Source organism: Triturus cristatus, chromosome 1_1 (assembly GCF_964204655.1).
Source record: "Triturus cristatus chromosome 1_1, aTriCri1.1, whole genome shotgun sequence".
Lineage (NCBI taxonomy): Eukaryota > Metazoa > Chordata > Amphibia > Caudata > Salamandridae > Triturus > Triturus cristatus.
This window is the reverse complement of record NC_140579.1, coordinates 77,606,726-77,621,823: the sequence shown is the minus strand read 5'-3', so window position 1 is coordinate 77,621,823 and position 15,098 is coordinate 77,606,726. Positions and strand designations below refer to the sequence as shown.

Below are 15,098 nucleotides of genomic sequence, written 5' to 3'. Positions count from 1 at the left end.
TCAGCGAGCAGTTCTTGTAACTTTTGTAGAGATGAAAATAAAGCCTTAAAGTTTTGCCGTTTCCAAAATGTCACAGTGCACTACTGAAACATCTCCGATTTGGAGTTCTTGATCTTTATCGCTTCAGAAGCATTTGTTATTATTGCACTGTGCCTGCACGTTTTTTTAACATAAATGATAACTAAGTAAATTGTAGAGCACTTTTACTGCACCCTTTTCCTTCCCTTTCCAGGTGATAATCATTATCCCACGTATTTGAAAGAGCGAGTTTTGTTTGTTCGCATTTATAGAGATGTATCACAATCTGTTATGTAGCAAAATCTTAATACAACACAAAATAAAGCCAATAAAGCCATGGCGCTTGCTTGGACGAGTCTTTAATATGCAAGATATTCTTTTATATTACCTTACTGGCTCGCACGAACCTCAAAGTGCCAATATTGTGTATTTGAAGTACGTACTGTATATTCTAGAAGGAGGGATAACTGTTAGCTACACAAATCTTGCTGTATGGCTCTCTCGCACACACATTTTCATAAGCCAAACTTCCAACTCAGTGCCCATTGTCTTGACAGCCTAATGCCCATCTTGTTTATATTGCGGAACACCTTAATTATGATTGATATTTATTTTAATTTTTATTTTTTTTACATTTTACTCATTAGGAATACACCTTCCTGGCTTTAGACTGGTGCGCAAAAAAACGTTTCCCCCATCATAAACTCTCCAGCACCATCCGCTAGTGCCACATGGATCTGTCGGCGGGCAAACCTGTGTCTCATTTACTCTTTTCTATGCGCTGACAACTGGACCGGGAATAGTGTAGTCCTTATTGGACTTTGGATGCTCTCCGCTGCGTTTGTCTCTCTATTAGTCAAGTCTTACAAATGGATATTGAATAGAAGGCAATTCTAAAATTTAAAGATTTACCTAAGAATATCAGTTTGAGCAGTGCATAGGCGGGGCGATCAATCAATTAGTTCACTATGCATACAAATTATAAGGAGTAAAGCAAAGAGCTAATTAAAGTTCCAGTGGAAATCCAGCATAAATTTGCTTTTTAAGAATGGGGAAGGATTTTTCTCCAATATGAATGAATGAAATTACTTCTAATAGTGCACAGCTACTCACAAAGAGTGTCCTGGCGCTTTGGGTAAAAGTCAGGATGGAACCAGAGAACCAACACAATGCTGACACGACTACAATCTGAAAAGCAATGTTTTCAGCACCTTTTTAGGTCTCGCCTAGGCAGCGTCCATGCGTTGCTCTAGAAAAAAAGACCTCTTGGAATCGCTCTGGACTGACTTCCGGCCTATGGCTTGCTGTTACGCGCACCGGCTCGTGAGTACGCGCTCACCACTAGTGGGACGCTGCAGCTGCATTCGCGGCTGTGCTTGTCATTGATTTGTTGTTCAGACTCCTCAGTAACCTTTTAAGTGCTAAAATACAAGGAGAGCATATGGAATTAAAAAATGAACATGGCTTTAAAATATAGCAGTGAGGAAATTCTAGAAATTGTTTAGTTTTTAGTACTCTAGTTCAGTTGCTGGGGCATCAAATCTCCGTTTTTTTCTGGCATCCTACAGTGCGGTTTGTTTTCTTTTTCTACTAGTTTGCTGATGCGCCGCGGGAACTTAATCGCAATTTCAGCTCCATGGAAATGTAAAGGCTGTTTTCCCCTCAGGTACAGGGTGCATTTGATCTGCTGGGTAATACGATGGTAGAGACTTGCAGAAGAGTCGTTGAATGCTACAAGGAAATCAATTAACAGGGACCTGAACGGAAATGTCTGCCACACAGAGAGTTATTAATGTTCTCTCTTTCTCTCTCTTTGTCTACGAGCCTCTACATGTTTTTCAAACAGGTTGTGTTCTTTTTTGTCTCAATAAAATGAAATGGTTTTCGGATAATAGCCTGAGCCTCCGTACAGGAGGTCTGTTAGAAAATAAAATTGGGAGGAATAGGTTTCTTTTTTTAATAACACAGTTTACTGAACTTATATCAGCCATGCAGAGGGCAAATGAAACCAGCAATGGAATAGCAAATAGGTCTCGCCTTTGGGACCTTATAAATGTTTAGCCATGCAACAGTTGATGTTGTTGCACCAAGGATATTGGGCTGCATAACTAAACACTTATAAGGTTCCAAAGGCGAGACCTATTGGCTATGCCAATGCTTTTTGTTGTCCTTGAAAGCAATCTGCAGCACAGTACCCTTACTCGTGTGCGCTTTGACTGTTTATAAAAAGCTTTGGTTGTGTTTGTTGTGATATTGTGATATAGCATATTTTCATTATATGGTTTATTCTGAAGTGTGAGTCAGCCCATGGGAGTCGATTGTTTTAGGTTGAGCCTAGCGGCAGCGTGCATGCGCTGCTCACTCTGCGAGGCATGCAGTAGTCGAGTATGCTGTTGAAGCCTCGCCTACACTCCCATATTTTTGATTGGCTGGTGTCATTGTCCTTGGTAAATGCTGGCTTCCGATTGATAATGAGGCTTGTTAGTCGCCATTTGTTACCTCGCATGAGGACTGGATCTTTTACTTGTGGCGTTACATGGTCTCCTTCATAAGTCGGTAAGCACTATTTTTTTTTTTTTAAATAATTTATCGCCCAGGCCGAAAGGGAGAGTTTCTATTCACTAATCGAACAAGCTCTTGCAATGCAATAGGTATCGCATTAACGCGAGTTTGAGCTATTGACATTGCAAAAACAATGCCTTTTATTTTTGTTTTCGTTTTTAAAACATAAATTAAAGGCATTTTCATTTACAATGCCAATAGTTTAAACTTGTGTAAATGCGAGACCTATTGCATTGCAAATGCTTGTTTTCGGGAGCTTCCTGAATTGAAGAAGAGAGGGAGGTGACCTAATGTGTAATGGGAGGAGATTTCATGATTTGGAGGCTCCAGCCAAGAAACTGCTTCCTCCCCATTTAGATTTCCTGAATCTAATGGTGTTTATTTTGAACGAGCCTGATGATCTTAAGTTCCTAGTAGGGGTATACCGAGAGGGCTTTCTTCAAGAAGGGAGGTACAGAGCCATGGAGGGATTAATATGTAGAGAGACTTAAAGTTAATTCTATTCTTTACCTTCAGCCAGTGGAGATCTTTCAACGCAGGGAGAACGAGTGATGCTTAGGCAGTCCCAGTAGAAGTCTGGCTGCTGAGTTCTGAAGCACTTGCAGTTTGTTAACACATTGGGCCTGGAGACAGTAAAAAAAAGCCATTGCAATAGTCTATTTTGGCAAGTATTAAAGTAGATGGGACTGTCTTCCTGACAGTGGTGGGAAGAACAATTAGTATTGTCTTAAGTATTCTTAAGCTGTTGTAAGGTGAAGAGACCACCGAAGTTATTTGTTTACCTAGATCTAGACTGTCATCAATAATGACCCCCCAGACTCTTGGCCTTATTTGTAGGGCCAGGAAGAGGTCCCATTTCTGCAGCCCAGCAAGATGCTGACCAGAAATTAGGGTTATTACCAAACATGCTCACCTCGGTTTTCCCGGCGTTGAGCTTAAGACAATGCTTGCTCATCCAAGAGTTATTGTGTCTCATACAGCTCTGGATGTGATGACTGGTGTCGTTAGCATTGTTTGAAGCAGAAAGCACGATTTACATGTCATCCGCATACGAGGTGAGTGAAAAGCCGAAGGATTGGACAAGCCGGCCCAATTCTGCAACATACACGTTAAAAAGAGTGGGGCTGAGCGAAGATCCCCCGGGGAGACACAACAAGGTAGGCAAAAAAATGCAGGGAAAAAGAGGATATTTTAAATGCGTTTCCGCGGTCAGAAAGGAAGGATGATCGTCATTTTAAGGCAAGATTTTTTTATACATATTGCTTCCAAACGATGCATAAAAATAGAGTGATCCACTATGTCAAATGCCGCTGATAGATCTAACAGGATTAAAGCGGCTGATCCTTCGTCGTCCAAGATAGACTTAAGTTCATCAGTAGCCTTGATCAGGTCCATCTCGGTGCTGTGTTGCGATCTGAACCCGAATTGAGTGGGATCAAGGCAGTTGTTATTTTTGATGAACTGGTTTAATTAGGTATTCATAACCTTTCCGATTATTTTGGCGGGGAGAGGAAGTCTGGAGATGGGGTGGTAGTTGGCTGGGTCTACCGTGTCCAACTTAGTGTTTTTTTAAAAGCGGCAGAATGGAAGCTTGTTTCCGGATCGATGGAAAGATGCCTGTTCTGAAAACGGTGCTAAAGATGTTGGTGAGGTTGGATCCAGTGATTTCAGGAACAAGCTTAAACATTGAAGGTGGACAAGGATCATTTGGGGAGCCTGACTTAGTGGTTAATACAATGTCTTTGATTTGAGCTGTAGTCACTGGGAGAAAAGTGTCAATGACGGCCAATGCCGTATCGTTGACAGGATGACCAGCCCTTGTGCGGTGACAGACTGGCAAGATAAGATTGCAAGAGTGGTCAAAGATTTGATCAATTTTACTCCTAGAGTGCCACGCAATCCTGTCACAGTAGGACTGACTAACCCAGTCACCTTTGTTGAAGGGTCTGTTGGCTTCAGTTAAACTAATTAGACTTAAACGCATGATGTTGATGATCTGTAAGCGACATGCCTAAAGCTGTAAACCTAGTGCTTAATTGATGGCATGTTGAGGGAGATGACCTCCATATTTCACTGGATCCCCGTGTTCCAACACTCCCAAAGTAAGCAGGAGATGCCTGATTTATTTTCTTAGACTCGTCAGTAGTTTTTCCAAATGCATTTTACACCAATGCAAGTTATCAGGAAAGTACAGTTGTCCTGTCTATTAAACACACTAAGTATTATTAGGAATTGACATTTGTACTTGAATCATTGGTACTTCCAGTACACATTTCTTTCAGTGCACACACATTTGCAGACAGGTCTGCTCTCTCCTTAAGCACAGGGAAGAAAAACACCATATACAGCATAATGCCAACATTTGGAAGCAAGAAAGAGGGACGTTTAAAAAGAAAATCACAAAACCAGCAGAATTTATTTTACTTGCATTGATTTGGAGGCAATTTTAGGGAGGAGACGGTAAAAATAAAGCTGTATGTGGTTTAAAAATCGTGAGGCACCCTGCTGAGACAGGTGTGTTGGCACACAAGACATGGTTAGAAATGGAAGTGCATGCAAATATTGTTCGTGCAGAAACACTTTGGCAATGGGGCCAACATGCATATGGATGCTATCTAGCACTGTAAGCGGGATAAAAAGGTTTGAGAAGGTACTCTATAAAAAGACATGGGCAAAGGAGTGTAACTAGGAATATTTTATTGGAGGCAGCGCCATAGTGATACGAAACACCCTGCATACATGATTATAATACCTTCATCAGCTTCATCCCAATTATTTTCAGGGAGAAAAATGCAAGTGCTCCCGATGGCGGGCTTTCGTCCACCCACCCTCCAAAAAAAAGTAACAGTGGAGAGCCATGGGCAATGGAGCCACGGGTCGAAAAAGTTTGGGAACCACTGCTTTAGCCCCTGGTTTATTTGTATTTTTCTTGAAAGCCCAGATCCATCCCCAATTCACACCCTTGCCCAGGTTTTTTAATAAAGTTACTGGATTTATTTTAGTAAATAGGCCGGGATACCCCAGAATGATAGTTTTTGCCATAGCAAGTTGCGATTTACAGTCAAACGCTGACTTGTAATCCACTTAACATGAGTACAGTGGCTGTTTCTTATACTTCTGTTTGTCCATTGCTAGGGTCAAGCATTGCAGATTGGTATCCGTTCCTGCACCCTGGATAAATTCTTTCTGGTTTGGGGGGGACAATTTTGTTTTCGTCTGCCCATTTTAAAAGATCTAAGAGCAGCAGGCTGGCAAAATGTTCAGCCTCAATATCTTGGAGGGTAATACATCAATAATTACCTGGTTGAAGTCCATTACCCTCCTTAAAGATAGAGGTTTATTATTGATCCCCTCCAAGAGTCAGGAATAGACTGCTGTTGCATTGCACAATTATATATCTGTGTCAACCTGCCGGCCCAAAATGCTGCATCTACTTTAAATAAAGCCTGAGCGAGCCCATTTGGTCCTGGGGCCCGTCTTTCTTGCATTTTTAAATCACTTGCTGGCCTTGATCCTCCAAAAAAGTATTGACTAAAGACACCTGCAAATATGTCTCTGCTCCTCTGGTCTGCGTTTGTTTATACGGATATACTGTGAGCTGAGTGAGAGAGGACTTCTAATGCTCAGACAGATAATTCATCCAGGGGGTTTCTGTTAGATTTGAACTAGTCATTGGGACATGTAATTGGTTCATACCATTGATTAGTTGCCAAAAATATATTGAGTTTTTCTTTTTGCCAAGATAAAAAGCCTTTGTCCAATAAGCTTGTTTTCCATTGCACACCTCTTCCCATACTGCTATCTTGAAGTTTCTGTTTAAAATATTGAAGGACCTACGTAATTCTGCATTGATCGGGTTCTTCTTGATCCTCCTCCAGAGAAGATTACGCTAATTTCTTATTATTCAGCAAGCTACTGAGACCATATGCTTTCTTTGCTCTTCCGCATTTATTTCCTTTTTCTTTCCCTGCGGCCTTCTAATTAATTGTTGGTTATCTGATAACTTATCAATAAATAGAGACCTTTTGGCAGTTGGATATAATGAATATCTTGCACCAAGCTTTGAATGTTTCCGTTTGCCTCTTCTGACCATCTCAGCCTTCAATAGTTTGTTGTGGGGATTTCCCCAGATAATGGGGGAGCTTTCCTGTGAAAGGAACTTTGAACGTCGACTTGATTCAGAAGTGGAAGAGTGACTGCAGTATAATTTAAAATCGAGGTTGAGTTTGAAGCATAATATGTTCATTGAGGCGGGGAGTCTTGTTGGTACCTCCCGTTTTGAATTCTTAGGCCATGTGATTCTAAGTCCTTTGTTAATGCAATGGCCTGCGCATCCGTTGCTCTTTCTTTTGTAACCTTTGTAGACTGTGTTGGAATGGAACAAAAATAATCCTGCTTTGTTATATAGTCTTCATCATTAAAAGAGCTCAGTAAGGTGGAGAGAGCCCACCGAGTATCAGGAGGGAGACCTAGACCGGGAGCCCCCCACGACCTATTCTGGCCCGAATATTCAACTTTAGGGACCGAGATGCGATTCTGCAGGCAGCCCGGATTGCGCCCCCCTTGAGGGTAAACAACAGTAACGTGACATTATACCCTGACTACACAGCGGCTGTAACAAAGCAATGCTGAAATTCTTTGGATATCAAAAGAGAGCTGCGCAGTTGAGAACTCAAATACGCCATGCTCTTCCCAGCGAAACTGAGAGTGGAAGCAGAATGAAAGAGCTAGTTCTTCACGGCGCCGGAGGAAGCCCGAGAATGTCTGGAGGGATGTCGCCCGGCCAAAGGGCATAACAGGCAAGGGGCAAAGCAAAGACACCAACTCACTAAACCAATCCTATCAAAAGAGACGGAAACAGTAGCGGGGGTGGACGCTGGTACGAGGACTAACAGCGACACAGAATGATGCCTCACATGATACACTCAGAACCGTGGGATCATCCCAAGGCGGCACTGCCGCGACTGGAAAAGAACTTCATGTCATGACAAGATTGCAACGACCCACAGATTGGGGGTCCGTACGTAAAGATGGCCTAGGGCCCCATAGACTAAGGGATACACCCCATGGATAACGACGGCCAGTTTGAAAATTGCGCTTCGGTCGGATTGCTGGAAGGTGCAGGATGTTCGCTGCAGACTGCGAGGACACAAAGGCAATGAACGGGGGACACGGAGTGACTCTCCCCCCTTACGCAAGTTCAAAGTTATGGGACTAAAGCACTCTGCTGAGTTGGGGAGGCGGGTAGTTTTAAATCCGCAGAGTAGGGAGGCAGGGAGGAGGGAGGAGGGAGGAGGGATGGGCTCAGTTATTTGGATTTTTTTTTAGTATTGGTTGTTTTTTGAGGACAGGTGTTACAACAAGGATCAGGCCAGAAGACACTAGGGGGACTGCATTGCAAATAACCCAAGGGTGGCTAAACATTATTGACGATCATGCCAAACACAAACTCAGAGATCGGTGACGCCGGTTCCCAGACACAGACCTCCCGACTGTCCGGCCTTTTGCTGAGGGTGATATCATGGAACGTAAATGGTCTGGGGGATAAAATTAAACTGGGCCTAGTCTTACACTACCTCAGAAGTAAAAATCCTGCGGCAGCTCTCCTCCAGGAATCTCATTTGCAGGGACCGACCGTTAAAGCCCTGGACAGGTGGAGCTTCAAAATGATGGTACACTCAGATTCTACCTCCGGTTCAAGAGGGGTGGGGATCCTAGTAAATAGATGTTTCCCATTGGTTATAACTGGAACTCACAAGGACGACCAAGGGCGATTTGCAGCGATAACATGCCAATGGGACGGTAGAATATATAACATAGTGTCAGTTTACGTCCCACCGACGTTGCATCAGACTGCCTTTCCAGACCTGGGAAAATTCCTGCTTGCACTCCCGCGTGACGAACTAATTATGGGGGGTGACTTTAATGCCACCATGAATGCATCCTTAGACCGACAGCCCCCTAGGGACCCTAGTGGTGCCAACCTCCAATTAGTAGAATTCGTAGATGCTCTTGGCTTATTAGACGTCTGGAGGACCAGATACCTGATAGAAAGGCAATATACATTCCACTCTGGAGTACATAATAGCCTCTCCAGACTAGACTACATCTTTTCCTTAGCCACAGGGATGCTAGGAATGGCAGAGATTACGCACTTATCCAGAGGTATATCAGGCCACTCACCAATACTCATTACATACACACCCTTCGCCCCACAACGGCAAAGACTGTTCCCAATCCACCCCGGATACCTTAAAAATCATAAAATTAGTAGGGACCTCATTAAGGCGACAAAGAGCTATTTTGAAGAAAACCAGCACTCGGTTCCCTCTCCAACGACGCTGTGGGAAACGTGCAAGACAGTGCTCCGCGGGCACGCAATCTCCCTAATTGTGAGACAGAAACGGGAACGACAAAGCCACATTGATAATTTAGAACTAGAAGTATCCTTGGCAGAGGCAGCACATATAGAGGATGCTACGGAGGAGACGACACATAAGTTACACCTTGCACAACAGGCATATAACGTCTACACGCTGGTGGAGGCTCATAATACGCTTACAAAAACACACCACACTGTCTACGAACTCGGCGATAAAGCGGGTAAGCTATTGGCCTGGTTGGAAAAGAAGGAAAGGGCGAGTAAATGGGTGGCGCAGATCCGTTTAGATGACGGACAAATAACAGCTGCACCGCAACAAATCCCCGAAGCGGTGGCAACACACTATAAAATGATATGTACACCAACTGCCACCGCCTCAAAGGAGGACAATCTGGCGTTCCTTCAAGACATACGCATACCCACACTAACTCCAGATGCAGCAGCAGCTCTGGAAGGAGATATAACACTGGAGGAACTCACACAGGCCATAGGAGCACTACACACGGGGAAGGCAGTAGGGCCCAACGGAATTCCGGTTGAATTCTATAAGCAAGCAGCACCCCAGCTTGTACTACACTTGCTGGCCATGTACACGGATAGCTTAGAAAAGGGGATCCTTCCTAGAGATCAGCGCCTAGCTACCATAGTCGCGATACATAAACCTGGCAAACCGCCACAGGAATGTACGTCCTATAGACCGATTTCCCTGATAAACGCTGAGGCAAAAATACTAGCTAAGGCACTGGCCGACCGACTAAAACCACATCTCTCCACGGTGATCCACCCGGATCAGTTCGGATTAATGCCCAGCCGCAATACTGCGCTCAATCTGAGGAGGCTACATGGTGTTATAGAGCGCAGATCCACCATAGAAGAGGACGCAGTTATACTCTCACTAGATGCACGAATGGCGTTCAGCTTAGTTGCATGGCCCTTCTTTTTTGCAGTCCTCGGCCACTTGGGATTCGGGCCCAAATTCTGTGCATGGATCCATTTACTATACACTCAGCCACTAGCCCAAGTAGTGGTGAAAGGCCATATATCGACCGATTTCCCACTAGGGAGCGGGACAAGGCAGGATTGCCCATTATCACCACTCCTGTTTGCAATAGCGCTGGAGCCCCTGGCGGCCTGGATAAGGCAAGACCCAGTGATACGTGGATTGCGGTGGGCACTGGACTGGGAAGACCGAATCTCGCTATATGTGGACGACATACTCATACTTAACGTTCCCAGCACGCTCCATTAACTGCCTCTTAGATATCTGCACGGCCCTTGGGCGGGTATCCGGGTATACCATAAACTGGGCAAAGTCACTCCTCTATATCCTACATGGTTCCCCGCCCCGGCTCCTATGTGGATGTACACTTCAGGTAGCGGATACTGGCTTTAAATATCTAGGGATATTCGTAACACATGATCGATCACAGTTCATTGCACAAAACCTAAGACAGCCCTTGACGATATTCAAAGGTGACGTCAAACACTGGCGCACTGCCACTGACACTGCTGGGAAGGACAGCCCTCTTTAAAATGATGGCACTCCCCAGATTTCTATACGCACTACAAAATGCACCGTCCCCTGTCCCCCCAACATACTTCACAGCAATAAATGCGGAAGTGACGACTCTGCTTTGGGATGGAAAAACTCCCCGTATAGCTATGCACAAACTTACGAGAAGATGGTACGATGGGGGTATCGCCCTTCCTGATATTAAAATATATTATTGGGTATCCCAGTTGGTTGCTATCAACCATTGGATCCATGTACCCCAAGAGGACCCAGCATACCGAATGGACAGACACCTTCTAGACACTCTGGGGATTATGGGAGCGCTATACAATAGGGCGAGAAGGCACAACCTCACTGGTCCAACAGCGCACATGATACATGTCTGGTTCGAGGCACAGAGAGCATTAGGATGGGAGGGAGTAATAACTCAAGCTATGCCGCTGTGGGACACAAAGAGGCTGGGCATGCTGCGCAATACCAAAGACTTCAGCCAATGGGATATGAGTGGAATATCGAAAGTTGGAGACCTCTGGAAGAAAGGGGAAATAGTCATATTTGCAGGCCACCTACGGATTAGCACAGACAGAACTATTCTGCTACATACAGGTTATTTACGCACTCCAGTCTTTGATCCCACTAGGAACACGACCTGAAGAATCCTCACCATTAGAAGATAGGCTTCTAACAGACCACCTTCACAAAAAGGCAATCTCACAAACCTATCGGAAAATTGTGAATAACTGCCCAGACCCCACTGCAGCATTGAAGGCCAGATGGGAACAAGCAATAGCTGAACTAGATGAAGCTGACTGGCAGGCGGCATTGGCGTCCCCATGGGTGTGGAATTTAATATTATATCTACTTTTCCATGGGGCAGGTTGCTTCATAAATCTACTTGTCCTGTAACAAAATCCACTTGTCCCTTTTGTTGCATGTAATGCTGTGACAAATTATGGCAGCAATCTCATTATATAAGAGCTCTGAAATAGCCTCTCTGATTATGCCAGGGCTCCTTCCATAGTAGGGTTTGAATACTAGCAATCTACCATGTTTCCGCAGATCTGCATACTGGCGCTGAAATTAATGGTAAGCAACAGTTCCAGGGTTGGAATGCCCTTTTGAGTCTGTGCAAACCTACTAACTTGCATGTTTTAAGGGTTTTCACCAACTCTTCTCTAATCTTTTCCCATACTGAGAAAGGTTGGAAATTTACTCCTGGCAATGACAGATATAAACTTCTTCCAGGGTTGGGAACAAAGGGTTGGAGGGAGAGTGAAATGCAAACACTCAGATTTTCTCACAAGCAAATCTACACCTGCATATTTGCTTGTGCTAAAATGCTGTTAACAAATATTTTCTATGAGTACTATTTCTTGGCCTACTTCTGTAAAGTCTTGTGAATTCACAAATGTTGTATATCTGCACTCAATGCAGGGACATGAGTGCACTTTTGAGACTTTATCTAATAATTGGGCCCCTAATTAGGTCTGGCGTTAACCATGATATTTTGTGTTTATTAAAATTCTGTCTATTGGCTAGCTTCATTGTGAGTGACCGCATTCTGTTCTTTCACAAGTAGCATAATCAACACAGTCGTTGTGTTCAGTGCCAGGAACTGCTGTGGCAATGTGTGCTTTTTGAGACCAAAACCATTTTTGCTTTTGCCAATGTTTGTTATAATGATGAGGACCCGGCAGCTCCCACACCAATAAGGTTTTACAAAACCCATGCCAAAACAAGTCACGCACTGACAAAATCAAAAGGCTGACCAACAATTTCTGACCTATTAGCTTTACCAGTGCTTGTTTATTTTTATGTTCCATAATCTTATTGAAACTGGTTACACTGACTTATCATTATGAATATTTTTTGGAAATACTAGCATACATCAACATATTTTATTAACGGATGCTGCAAAAAAAAAGGTACCTAAATGTTACCGTAGTTTAGCAAAATGTTTTTGCAATTTCTTGTGAACATTTTATTTTGAAAGCAAAGAACCATCAATCTTGCTTTCAAGCTTCTGCATCTAACCAGAGAGCATTCTGGGAGCAGTATACATAGCCTCATATTGCTAAACATTGAAAACGTGTGTACACATTTTTATACTAGAACCACTGACAGTAGTACAGTCTGAGCTAACAACATGTACTTTGATCGCTCACCCTAATAATAAAGGTTTTGCATTAATGAACCACGAATACAAGTTTGAACAGCATTAACACATGGACACAAATATTACCTTAACTGCAGGAAATGCCTTTCCCTGATCCATAATGTGGTACTGTAGACTGGCAGTCAAAGGGTTTATGATGTAGGGGGTTGGGCCTACTTGTCCCAAGGACAAAATACACATGAAAGCTTGTTGCCCTTGACCCCAAACAATATGTCCCGGGCGTCGGGCTATAGAAATTCCACCTCCATGGTCCCCTAGGGAGGCAGCGATACCCTCGAGGCTTATATTGGTGCAATTAAAAATCTTACACCGTACATATTATACCAGGACACTATTGCACACAATACATCGAGCAGACACGCCACTGTGTCTCAGGCAATGTGGGGAATCCGGTACACTTTACCATACTATCTGCCTTTGCCCAGAGATAGCGCGCTATTGGAGAGCAGTGATGCGTACGCTCTCACAAGTCACGACAGTCACAGTTCTCTCAGAACCAAAACGTTGTCTTCTCAATATCTGGGAACCCACGGATTTAAACAACACAGCGCAAAACTGGGTAACACTGGGCATGACCATAGCAAAACGAAATATAGCGCAACGCTGCGGCTCCAGACTTACCCCTGCCCTCAGTCAATGGTGCAATGAAATGGACATGGCAATGGTGGCAGAGAAATCAGTCTACATTCACCGAGGGTGCCCCAAAAAATGGACGAAGGTATGGGGGAAGTGGAACGCCTACCGTGGAAATATATGTGAAACAGGATGAGTCTGGGTCCGACATTAGTGAATGAACACACCTTGGTACAGGATGTTTCTTGGATATGTTATAGTTGATTTATCAGTCCCACCACCCTGGGTGGACGAGTCTCCGATATGTATAAACAGCGAGACTACTCTCTGTAAACTGTTACATCTATGGTTGTACACCGTGAAAAATTATTGTATTGCAAGGCATTGTAATGATAAAAGAAATGTCAATAAAATTGTTAAAAAAAAAAAAAAAAAAGAGCTCAGTAAGTTCATATTAAAATCTCCAGTCACAATAAAGTCTCGGCGGGGCTCTTCCTGAAGGCTAGTTAGTATTGTATTAGCAAGTTTTGAAGCAGGTGATGATATTGACCTTGTGTTTGAAGGGATATAAAGGTTAATCAAGAAAAATGTTTTTGCTTCTCTTATGCCATTTTGTTAATTTTATTAGATATTCTCGACTTCTAAAATTATCTTTTCTTTTTTCACTAGTAGGTGTATTGCTACAAAAGTGGCCAGGCCACCCTTTGGCTGGCCTGCCCTGCCCTTTTCACTTTTACCACTGAAGAAAAGAAACCAACATATCTGCTAATTGAGAATGGTTTTAACAACCAGGTCTCTTTCCTCCTTCAACTCTGCTGCAGACTGAACAAGAGGAGAGGCCGGAACTGAGGTCAGCACCCGCTGCTGGTGCTGTCTCTGCCACCGCTGACCCAGAAAAGGAAACCCTTCTTCAGTTTATACAATGTGCTTCGTGGATTTTATCAAGAGGCGAGGCGTGCCCGTTGGTGGTCGTTGCCAGAACTGCTGCCTCCAGTCTCCAGGAGTTGAATGTATTTCAAACAAACAAGCATTTTGTCTGCGGGAAAGACCTGGATTTTTAGATGTCACAGACACTGATGTTTTTAAGATGCACACAGTCCAATTATACAGGGTCTCACAAGGATGCTCTGTTAGGCTTCAGCTGGAGCAGAGCTATTTCACATCCTGCTTTCTTAAGTAAACACCAAACTGGTCACAAATTTAGTTTTAAGCGTATTTATTTCCAGGCCCTTGTTGTAACTCTAGCCCTGGAATCTATCCATCAGCTTTGTAGCCCTATAGGTGTGTGGGAAATAAGCAACGCATCAACTACAAATATTAAGGCAGGTATGGGAATCCATCAAGTTTTGGCATTCAAGCAGACAGGTGTTAACATGACTCAGATAGAGGGAAAAGAGAGTAGGCGCCAAGATACAGCCCTGCTAAACTCTGATATTGACATGAATGTGCTCCATCAACTCCCCCCGTCTTCCCCACCTCACTTCCCCCGCCTCCCCCACCTCACTTGGGCATAGTTGCCCTCATGGATTCAAGCCAAAATGATTATCAGCGACTCCACAACCCCAATCTCCTTCAGATGATCCCAAAGCTTATGCATGGGCACCAAAACGAAAGCTGCCCTTAGGTCCGCGACGGCAGTATACAAATGATCCTTAACTATCTGTATGTAGTTCCAAGTTATCAATGCCAAATGAAAGAACTGGTCAATAGTACTGGTTTGAGATCTGAAACCTGCTTAGTTGTTGGAAGTTCTCGTGCTTCCTGCATGCACCCTTGAAGTTCCATCAGAATTATTCTGCTAAAGATTTTCGAGGTGTTATCAAAGGCTAATTGCAAAAACAACAGTTGATGGACAGAATGCAGAACAGAACCAG

The 15,098-nt window shown here is 43.7% G+C and overlaps 1 protein-coding gene across 1 annotated transcript in view; it reads left to right on the top strand.

Moving 5' to 3' along the window:
• The window catches only part of LOC146869490 (uncharacterized), a 117,572-nt gene extending 103,611 nt beyond the window's left edge, over positions 1-13,961 (top strand). Inside the window, exon 7 of the transcript XR_014960049.1 lies at positions 13,894-13,961. The gene's annotated coding sequence lies outside the window, so the exon portion shown is untranslated. The remainder of the gene's footprint in view (positions 1-13,893) is intronic.
• Positions 13,962-15,098: the final 1,137 nt, after the last annotated feature.